The sequence below is a fragment of the Protopterus annectens genome, chromosome 5.part0 (genome assembly GCF_019279795.1).
Source record: "Protopterus annectens isolate FY-2018-M chromosome 5.part0, PAN1.0, whole genome shotgun sequence".
Classification (NCBI taxonomy): Eukaryota; Metazoa; Chordata; order Ceratodontiformes; family Protopteridae; genus Protopterus; species Protopterus annectens.
Window position 1 is genome coordinate 1,837,017,904 of NC_056735.1, and position 11,830 is coordinate 1,837,029,733.

Here is an 11,830-nt window from a genome sequence, read left to right on the forward strand (position 1 = left end):
ATCTTTAACACATTAGCCTGGTAGTTTAGAATTCTGAAGGTACAGGTAACAGAAGAATAAACTTTCTCCCCACATCTATCAAAGGCTTTCCAATCATCATCAGAAAGAATGGGATTAGTATTCACAAGGTATTTGGCCACAATTTTTTTTTCAAATAAATGTCTACAGATTCAAATTTAGATTAGAAAATACACTATTTATATGTCTGAAGCACCTTAAATAATCTATCAGACTTTTTAGGGATATAAGGTTCACTGTCAGGCATATTTCATGCTGTTAGGAAAAAATCCCCTGATGCTGGTAAAGCAGCTAGGACAGCTGCAGGCTGTGGAAAGTCTATTTGTAACAAATCATAATATTTTTGCTGAGATACCATAATCTCACGCTGTTTCTACTGAAACAAATCTTTTATTTTTTGCAGTAGTTTCAGAAAATGAAAATCCATTTGGTGGGGAACTTGATGTGTCACTTTCTTCAGAGTCAGAATCTTCTGCTTGAGGAGAATTAACAAATGAAATTTTCTCCCAGCCCAGTTCCTGTTCTTCTGACTGAGAATCATATCTCTCAACCTCTAAACACAAGAAATCTAGACAAAGACAAAAATAGTGGGGGGACAAAGGTCCATAATTAGATTTTAAATATTGTTCTTATAAACTTAACAAATTTGCTGGAATAACAGGTTTTGTGTTAGCATGCATTTCCTGAAGGATGCAATGTCTGAAACTGAAATGTGCATTATTTAATCATTTCAGTCCTCAATGATTTGCCAGAAAACCATATAGTGAGTCAAGTGCTTGACTTTCTGTTTCTTTTATCTAGGAGACACCCTTAGAACCAGACCATCTCTAAGTAAGGGGACTTGCTAGAGAATGAGCCACCTTAAAGGTGGACGCCTTCTTCATGGTTCATAGGTTCATAGGTAGGTACTAGGCTATCGGCCCAAGGGCCTATGTGGGCCTAGCCAACAAGGTTCCCTGGCTTACTCCACCCAAGAGAGTTATTTTCCTGTGCCACTGTCGAGCAGAGACACAGAAGTGATTCCTGGGGTGTATTTCCTATTTCCCATCCACTCATCATGATTTTTCTTGAAGAGTGCTAATGAAGAACTTCGCTTGACATAGATTTGTAGCCTGTTTCAGAGTATGGGAAGTCTCTGGGACAGGAATCTATCCCTCCAGCATGTCCTGTTTATTGTGGTGACAAGGTTTAGGTCCTTAGAGCATGTAGCTCGGAGGGATTAGGATTTCTTTAGGTGTAGCATGTCCAACAGCTCTGGGTTTGACATAGCTTTATATGTTAGGCAGAGATCACCGCGAAGTGGGTGATATGCTACGGAGTAAAGCTGGAGTTTTTTTGAGGTGGTCAGTGTAGGGCATTTGTTTGAGGCCAGTAATCCTCTTTGTGAGGTACTTCTGTTGCCTTTCCAGCTGCTGTAGATGTCTTCTGAGGTACATTCCAAAAGGGGAGTTGTACTCTATAATGGGTCTAATGAGTGTCGAGTAGAGGGGAACAATGACCTCTTTTTTCCTGGATGAGAACCCTTTTATGATGAGGTGTGCCACGTAGAAGGACTTCCTGACTACTGTGGTGATGTGACTATCAAAAGAGAGACTTATGTCCACCTGGGTCCCAAGGCCTCTCATCACACATTCAGTGTTAAGTAGATTGCTGCCTATGTGGAAGTTCATGGGTATAGAGTTTTTATCAAAGGGGATGACACTGCACTTTTTGTCATTGAGCTTGAGGCCATGGCTCTCACACCAGGCATCTGTCTCAGCGAGGCCCTTCTGTAGGATGTCCACATCACTTGGGGACTTGACTAGGGCTCATAGTTTACAGTCATCTGTAAACTTCATTAGCCAGAGGCCTTCTGTGTTAGCCTGTACTTCAGAGAAGTAGATACTAAACAGGAGAGGTCCCAGGATGGAACCCTGTGGTACTCCACTTGCCACTGCTTTGAGGTCAGATTTGAAGTCTGCAACTTTTACAGTGTGGGTTCTGTCAGTGGGCCAGTTGGCAACCCATCTTGTGACGTAGGGATTTATACCTAGCTTAGTGAGTTTAGCTATAATTACAGAATGGGGGATGGTGTCGAAAGCCTTGGCGAGGTCAAGATAGGCTGTGTGAACCAACTTACCCTCATCTACAAATTTGGTGACTGCCTCAAAGAAGTCGATCAGGTTCAGGAGGCATGATCTGCCTTTCACAAACCCGAACTGGGTGGGATCCAGAGTTTGGAGGTTACCAACGTCTTTGTTTATGAGTTCCATGATGATACGTTCCATGGCCTTGCAGACCAGGCTCGTCAGGCTAATAGGTCGATAGTTCCCAGGATCAGTGGTGGCTCCCCCTTTGTGGAGTGCGATAACTGTTGCTGTGCACCATTCAATGGGCACAAAGCCTGATGTGAAGCTATTATTGAACATGGTCCTTAAGTGGGGAGCCAGTTCATTCTGAAGTTCGTGTAAAACGCAGCCTGGGATGTTGCCCGGTCCCATGGATGCTGTATTTTTGGCTTTAGAGAGTGCAGCTTTTACCTGCATAGTTGTGATTACAGGGACCCTGCATTCTTCCTGTATAGATATGGGCCCTTTAGGGGGTGGGGGTGGGGTAAAGTTAGCACTGAACCTATCTGCCAGGATGTTGGCAATATCAGTTGGTTCTGTAATTTTCATGCCATTGTGCTGTAACTCAGAGTAGATATGGGTGTTACCATCGAGATTTTTAACATAGCTATAGAATGCTTTGTGGTTGTCCTTAGAATTAGTGGAGATTTTGTTTTCGTAGCTAGCTTTGGAGGATTTTATAAGGGATATCAGCTTCTTACTGAGGCTGACCAGGGAGCTCCTCCACTCATGGGATTTTATTCTCTTTTGCAACAGTTTCTTCCTTGTGTTGTACAGTTTATTTATGGCAGGGGACCTCCAGATTGGCTTCCTTTTTTTGGAGGATAGTGTCTTCATTCTGTTTGGGATAGCACAATCCATGCACTCGTGTAAGTGTTTATAGAGTGCATTTGTGTAGGATTCAGCAGTTGTAACTAACTGTATTGTCCATCTGCATGGGTGTCATGAAGTTCACCACTTCTGTCTTAAGAAGCATGAACTTGGCTTTGGATAAATTATTTACCATGCTTTCCTTAATGGGGGGTGGGGGCAGGATGTGGATATCAAGGGTGATTAGCTTATGGTCGGATCAGACCAATGAGGAGTTGACTCATGTTGGTAATGACTAGGTCTAGGATATTGTTGCACCTGGTGGGGGTGTGGATAAGTTGATACAGGGCATTGAAGTTTATGAATTCCAGAAAGCATTGAGCTAAGAAGTTGGTACATGAGTAGTTTTCCCAGTTAATGGTGGGGTAGTTGAAGTCACCCATTATTAGGGTGTTTGGTTGAACCCTAATATTTTCCAGTACATCAAGAAAAAAGGAGTGGGAATCCTGGGCCATGGTGGGGGATCTGTAGCAAGCTACAATTTGGATTGCAGTTTTGCCCAGAGTTAGTTGCACTTGGATAACCCCGGATGCATTATGCTGAGCAACTAGCCTGGAGGTGTGGATATCCTTAATGAATATGGACACACCTCCGCCTTTTTTATTTCGGTCCAGGTTACATGGCCGAAAAGTGTGATATGAGTTAAAGCCTGGTAGTGCAGGGGTGCTCTCTGGAGCCTTGAACCAGGTCTCAGTCACTGCACAGATATCGATGTTCTCCATTTTAAGGAGTGCCTCAAGTGAGTGCATTTTGAGATTTAGACTTCTAGCACTGAGTAGCATTACCCTCATTTTTTGCTTGCCTGTTCCTGTTATGGTGGTGAATTTGTTATTTGAACCTTGCCTAAAAAAGGCACTATAGGGGCAGCAAGAGCCTTAGCCAGTATCCAGAATCCCAGGGGTGACAGGTGCAGGCCATCTGTGGTGAGGCATCATGGTCTTTTGACCATGTCATCCCAAGCAGACATATACTGGATTCCATTAAATGACACCAGAAACTTAGCCAATTGTTGAAGTCAATCATTTTGTCCTTGTACTGCGGTATCATTCTGGGCAATGGCAGAATGCTACTCAGGGCTAGGGTCATACCTGCCTGGGCTACAAGATCGGAGAGCTCTTCCATGTCTCTTTTCATGTAGTCTAGGGAGGTACATCTCAGGTCATTCACACCAACATGGAAAATGACAGAGTCATATTTGTACTTGTTGTGGAATGACCTGAGTGCGTGGGTTATGTGGTGGATCCTGGCACCTGACAGGCAACTGACAGTAACCTTCTCCTTGTTTAGCCTGGTGAGTGGGACATCAGTGTGCCTGACTATAGAGTCACCTATGACTAGTGCATTGGGTACATTGTTTTGCCTTATTGGCTGTGGTTGAGTGGCACACCGAGTCTGTCGGCTATGTGTCATTTGGGTTGTGTTGGGGGATGGAGGTTGCTTGCGTTTCTGCTTTGGAGGTCTCTGTTGCTTAGACAGATTATTATTGAGAGCCTCCATGAATGTTTTGTGTTACTATGTGTGGATTTTGGTGGTGTAGATTTAGTGAGACTATGTGATGAGTGTGGTGTGGTGCAAATGTTTACCTTCTCCTCATTTCTGTCAAGCTCAGTCTTGGTTGGAGAGAGCTTTACCTCCAGTTTGGCTAGATAAGTGCATCTCTCACAGGTTGTAGTGTTGGGTGGTATTAGGAGAGGGTTGTCTGTGTACATGAGGCAATTTCTACATTGCCTCAAGATGCCCAGATCCATCAGATAGACAGGAGAGAACACCGGGAGCTAACCCTTGGACATGCCTGAATAAAAAACTATTTTCCTCTAGATAAGTGAGGAAAGTGAGTACAAAAGCTGTTTTTCTCTAAGCAAGTGAGAAAAGTAAGTACAAAAACTGTTTTCCTCTAGGTAATGAGGAAGGTTGAGTGCTATAGTAATTAGTAGCTTATTTAGTGTTTACAATTTCTGAACAAGTGCTGAGCATGAATAAGCAAATTTAAGTGCTAAAACTAAGAATCTGTATCTGCACTAGACGAGTTACAGGACAGAAATAAGTGCAAATGCAGGCTTTCAAATCAGAAAGTTGAGAGAGATGGAAGAGATTGCCCAAATGGCCAATAACTACAATTTCTGGGCCAGAACCACTCCTTATGTGGTAGACAGGTTGCCTAGTGCTTACCACTCCCACTGATAAGCTAGAAGGCTTTCCTCCAACACAGAAAGGCTTAGGGGGCTCAGAAGCTTGCATACAGTCCTGGATACAGCAAATTTGTATCTGGAACACTAGTTACAGGAAAGGTAGGAAACAGGCGTACAGTTTTTTTTTTTTTTTTTACAGAAAAATAGCAAAAACAATAGTAAAAACAATTCACATGCAGTGCAAGCTAGCACACTTGAGTATGTAGCAATATTAAACCAAACACAGTTTAAAAATGCAATTAAATTAAAAAGGACTAAAAGCAAGTGCAGAAAGAGTTTATTAGGTAGAATGTGGTAAAGAGATGGGACTGGGGGAGTGTCCCAGATCAAATCTACAGTGGGGCGGGCAACTGCAAAAGCCACCAAATTTAAACTACAAGCCAAAATAGGGAGGGTGGGTGAGAAAAAACAGTTTCAACAGAGATCTAAGCAACAACTAACAGTACAAACTCTAAAACCAAAAAAGTATACTCAGCTCTGTATATTTGCAGATAGATTGGAAAGCAGTCTCTCAGAACAGGGAGACAAGAGTTTCAACAGAGATCTAAGCAACAATTAAACTCTAAAACAAAAAAATATATACTCAGCTCTGTATATTTGGAGATAGATTGGAAAGCAGTCTGTCAGAACACAGGTTCCAGCAATTAAATGCAGGCTGTTACTAGCAGGTCTAATTTTATGCAAGTGATCCTTGAGTTAGATAACACACAAGCTTTAAAAAACAGTTATACCAACTGAAGACACAGCAGAAAATAGGGGGGGGGGGCAGTTTCAACAGAGATCTAAGCAACAACTAACAGTACAAACTCTAAAACCAAAAAATATACTCAGCTCTGTATATTTGCAGATAGATTGGAAAGCAGTCTCTCAGAACAGGGAGACAACAGTTTCAACAGAGATCTAAGCAACAATTAGCAAACTCTAAAACCAAAAAAATATATACTCAGCTCTGTATATTTGCAGATAGATTGGAAAGCAGTCTCTCAGAACACAGGTTCCAGCAATTAAATGCAGGCTGTTACTGCTGAAAAGAGACCTTGAATCATGGTTATTAGAGCCTATAAGATTTGATGAATATCCTGATAGAAGCAAACATTATTTTAAAAAATGTACAGTGACAACCACCAAAACCACTTGTTCCAGCCCCTAACAGCAAGTTACATAACTCAGTAAAATTATGTAAGAAAAATAATTTTTAATAAATTTTCCTCATAATAATCATTAATGAGGGTAATCACATCTTCCAACAGAAATGTCTCATGGTAATTCAGTACTTTACAATTCCTAGCTAAGGTGATAATTTTCCTGAAGAAATAAAATGCTTTCTTCTTAAAATAAAAGATTTTTGGAAGGTTTTCCTCAGAAAGGTACTTATCTGCCAAATCTTGAAGAAACACTAGCTGGCCATCGATCCCTCAGAGGCCACAAGAGGAGGGTACTTCAATGGCAAAACAGTTCTTAAGAACTGGAGCCCTGTCCACTGATTCTTTATGGATGCCCTTCAGCAGTTAGAGTATATGGAAGGTGCCCTAAGGTTTTGAATACTGGTCCATTGTCATATCTTTGGCAGGATATAACCCACACAGCTTAAGTTACTAAAACAGTGATCTAATGATGAGCATCAACAGCTACAACACTTAGGGATATCAGTAACCAACTTTATTTTAGGAGGAGCTCACAATTTCTGTCCTGACTGAGATGATGACATGTCTGTAACTTAATAAGATGTGGGCATTATTATATACAAGGCATATGTAATTAATGTTAATGAACTAGTCAGTGAAAGTTGCATTTCATGTGATATACTTCCTTTTCAGTTTGTATCACTGAATCATTTGAATATATACCTCAAGAAGGTTGCAATCCACATCTGCCATATTTATTCACCAGCCAAGCACTAAATTGTTTTTAATAGTGGGGAAATATCTGCAAGAACTGAAGACTATGAGAGGTATTCAGAAAAAAAATGTAACATAGCTACACTATGATAAATAGTGTGATCGCTGTAGCACAATATGACCCGAAGTGGCTTAGGCATGTGTAAGTGGTGATAAAATGTAGACATGCTTGAAATAGTGATGCATAATAGTCATGCAGTCATGAAAATAGGAATCATCACACAAGTGGTTGGACTATGTCATGAATTGTCACAACACCATATATGGATCCCTATCTGAAAAAAACAAAAGACTACATTGCCGAAGATTAAATTAATGAGATGACATCATCCAAATTTCACTTTCACAAATGACTGGAATGCAGAAACCTTTCACAGGGTAAGTAACCAGGTGGTCAACAAGGGGAAATTGCCCTTTTCCCCACTGCAGTGTGATCCTGGAGTTGGTCTCACTGCAGTGTGATCCTGGAGTTGGTACATTTCGTTAGAAGGGTGTGGGAGGTGCAGCCCCACCCCCACTTGGGTGGATTTGAGTTAGTGTGGTGTGTTTCATTGTTAGATGGTGGCCAGTCAGATACTTATCCTTTCAGCATTCTGGTCATTAAGCAATGTCATCTCATTCATTTCATTTTTGGCAATGTGGTCTTTTGTTCTTTTCAGACAGACCCATATATATATATATATATATATATATATATATATATATATATATGGTTCCCATTCAGAAGCCTGAAACATCATAAGCCTGAAAATCAAAATCCTGAAACCAAAAGCCTGAAAATTCAGAATCCTGAAAACTCAAAATCCTGAAAGACCAAAATCCTGAAACTCAAAATCCTGAAAACACAAATAATGCTAATATGTCACTATAAAGACACTAATATCTACCAATTGACCCTGACCTAACCCTAACCCTAAGGTCCGTCACTATCGCACACTCACCTGACCAGCGCCCTAAACCTAACTCACTTAAACCGCTAACCCCAATATTTGTCACTATTGCATACATGCCTAACCTGCTAACCTAACTCACTTAAACCCTAACCCTAAAATAAAACCAACCGCACACTTACCTGACCCCAACGCATGACCTAACACCACAGGGCTAACAATAGCAAAGCCACAATGACATCAGTATGTCTATTTTGTGTTTTCAGGATTTTGAGTTTCAGGATTTTGGTCTTTCAGGATTTTGATCTTTCAGGATTTTGAGTTTTCAGGATTCTGAATTTTCAGGCTTTTGGTTTCAGGATTTTGATTTTCAGGCTTATGATGTTTCAGGCTTCTGAATGGGAACCATATATATATATATATGTGTGTGTGTGTGAATGTCTGTCTGTCTGTGTGTATTTTGGTATTTTGTGACATCCCCCCTTTGGGCCAGTAATCAAGCAGCCTCAATCCTCACCTCTGACACCAGTGAAAGACATTCACTTGGAATAAAGATATATACACACAGTATTTCCAGATGTAGCTGTCTGCACCAAGCACAATTTCCTTTAAGAGCACAGAGGGAACACACCCCTATCCTGGGGATGGGTTTTTCTCTCACTCTCTTACCAGGCCCCAAATAAGACTCCACACTGACTGCAGCTGTAAAGGTGAGTCCTCAGCTGAGTGTTCCAAGCCAAATCTTTCACTACCCCCTCTGTGAAACCAGTGCTCTGTGTCCCTGTGATGACATGCACACTCTTTGAGATTTGACATTCACACATCCACACACAACTGGGAAAGACTGGCACATATTTACAAGCTATGTCCCCTTTTCCCAGACTATAATGTAGATGTTTGGGAGGGTGGCCTAATGGTTAAGGTGTTTGCCTTACAAACACAACATACAGGGTTTGAATCTCACGGGGGATAATTGGCTAGGCTTAAAATGTCTTGCAAGGGCAGTTAGCCTAGTACTAATCTATGAACATTTCCAACAACTATATTGCCACCAGAACACTCCAAAGCCAGCTACTCTAATGCTTTTACAATGGTACCCAATTATACTGAGTAAACTTAATACTAATACAAATGGTAGTGTTTGACCAGTGCAGTAAGGCTTTCAGGAGTGGCCAAAGTGTCACCAAATAAATGTTGAATACTCTCAAAGGTAAAATATTCTCTAAAAGACCAGCCACAAGAAAAGTTTAAATATATTTAATAATAAATAATAAAAAACACTAAAATACTAAATCTTTATGACAAACACCAGAGTTTCAGTCACAGGAAATATTAAAAATAACACAGATGGAAAGATTCACAGAGGTACAGAAAAACAATGCTTAACTAATCTCACTATAGTTTCATGACTGACTAAAGAATTATTGTTCCCTACTTCACTTACTAGAGCAAGTTAAGATGATGTAGGTGAGTGATCATTCTTTGTCAGGTTTCAAAAACAGACTGCCCTGAGATTTCTGTCTCATCTAGTATTAAAACATCATTTCAGTGCTGAATTACAAAATGGCATTACATACATCTGGTCTTCTGACTCTGGTTCCCTCACTGCCCCCTTTACCAGTCTAGCACATATACGTCATAATACACACACAGAGATACATAGAGCTTTGCTAAAATGTGTTATAGCATCTGGAAACAATTTATAACCAATTTATATATACCAACTCCGAGATTACCCTACAGTAGGGAAAAGGGTGAATTTCCTGATCCTCACTGTACAGCAATCTCCATTCAGCTGCTTCCTGGTTTCATGAAAGAAAGTACTGTATAACATTCACAGCTGTTTTTTTGAAGTTAGGCATTTCATAAACTTCCACCCTTCCATGGTAGCAACTAGTTCACCCCTAAGGACAATACAGTAGGATTCCTATTCCTGGTTTTCACAGACATTTTGTCTCTGGCTGCAATCAGAACTGTAAGATACATTCTTTATGGCCTAAACTAGGTAATTTAATTTCAGACTATTTTTCAAAGTTAGCTGTACTGAGATTAACCTCTTCTCTTCTCTTCCAGTATCCTCTGTTACAATATATAATTTTAACAGTTACCATACAATCTGACATACAGGTGTATTTCTTTTCTGTCATCAGGACTCACTGTTGGTGCATTTTTAAAACAAGCAGCTATACAAATGCTTTTTGAACACAAGTACCTGTACAAATCAGTTTGATATACAAATGACATATAATTCTTTACAAAATTCCAGCTAGCTGTGCTGGCATATGTTACACATCCCACTGCTCTACTTCTCCTGGCATAGCTGACAATTACAACAATATATATATACATATATATATATATATATATATATATATATATATAGGTCTACTTCAGAAAAAACAAAAGATGGAATCTTAAAATACTAAAAATCAAAATACTGAAAACATTTTTAATGCAGGGGTAACTCGCATGTGGGTGGCTGTGCTCCCCACACCCTCTGCTAATTATCTATACCAATTCCAATATTGCACAACAGTGGAGAAGGGCAAATTCCATCATTCAATATTTTGAGTTTTTAGTATATTCCGTCTTTTGTTTTTTAGTCTTCTGAAGCAGATCTATATATATATATATATATATATATATATATATATTATATATATAAATATATATATTATATATATAAATATATATATATTTACTGCATGCAGTTTGATAACCAATTAATATGTCTGGTTGATTCACCCTTTTTGGCCACAATCTGGATTCACAGAAATTACATTATTACATACATTTCAGAATTATAAGTAGCATTAAACATAGATAGCATTCAGACATATAGGTAAAGTCATACTTTAACAGTATGAGTAACATTTAGGAAAGTGTATTTTATTTACGGCGAGGTAAGATGAATCTGGTGTTTGCAATATTTACAATAGTTTTTATCAACAGCAGTACTTCCAATATTTATAGCAGCAATTTTGATCTGTTTATTTGTATAAGTGGTTCAGATAGAACAGTAGCATAGCTAGGACAGGGAATAGGGGCAACTGCCCTGGGATCAAAGTGTTGGGGGACATGACTAGCTAATCCTGATCCTTTGTTAATGCAATACTGGCTATTAAAAGCCGGTATTGGATTTGCAGCCAAATCTGAGCACTGGAGCACACTGTGTGTGATCTAAACTATAGCAAGTAGTTTGCTACATTTGAAAAGTAAAAAATATATATATATATATATATATATATATGTGTGTTTTAACTAAAACCTGAGTGTTGTAGCACTTCATACAGAAAGGGTATAAATTGTAGCAAGTAGTTTTCTACAATTTAAAAAGGAGAATTTTTTTTTTTTTTTTAACTAAAGCAAAAGCAAAAACCACACAGACAGGGTATAAACTGTAGCAACTGTTTGCTATATTTGTAGCAAACAATTTGCTACAGCATAACAGAAATTATGTTGAGAGAGGTTTCACATTACCAGATTACCAGTCCATGGTGCTGTTTGAACCAGCTATGCTTCTGAGATAGAACTTATCGCTGTACCACTGTTCCTTATTCCTGACCCATATCCCTGAAACAGGTACATCTGATTCATGTTTAAGGCGATTCCACGCAGGGTCGTGTTAGCATTTTGTTGGCCCCCAGCAAATGGCAGGTTGTGGAGCCCCCTAGGCACTTCCATTCTAACTATCACCCTGTCACTGCCACACCCTCCCAAGCAACCTTTTAATTCATGCTGCAAACTTTTAGCATTAGTACACACACAATGACCTGTAGGTACAAACTTACATTACAGCAGGCCTATATACCACATTATGCTGGCCCATTTCACAAAGATGCATTTACAGTTACTGG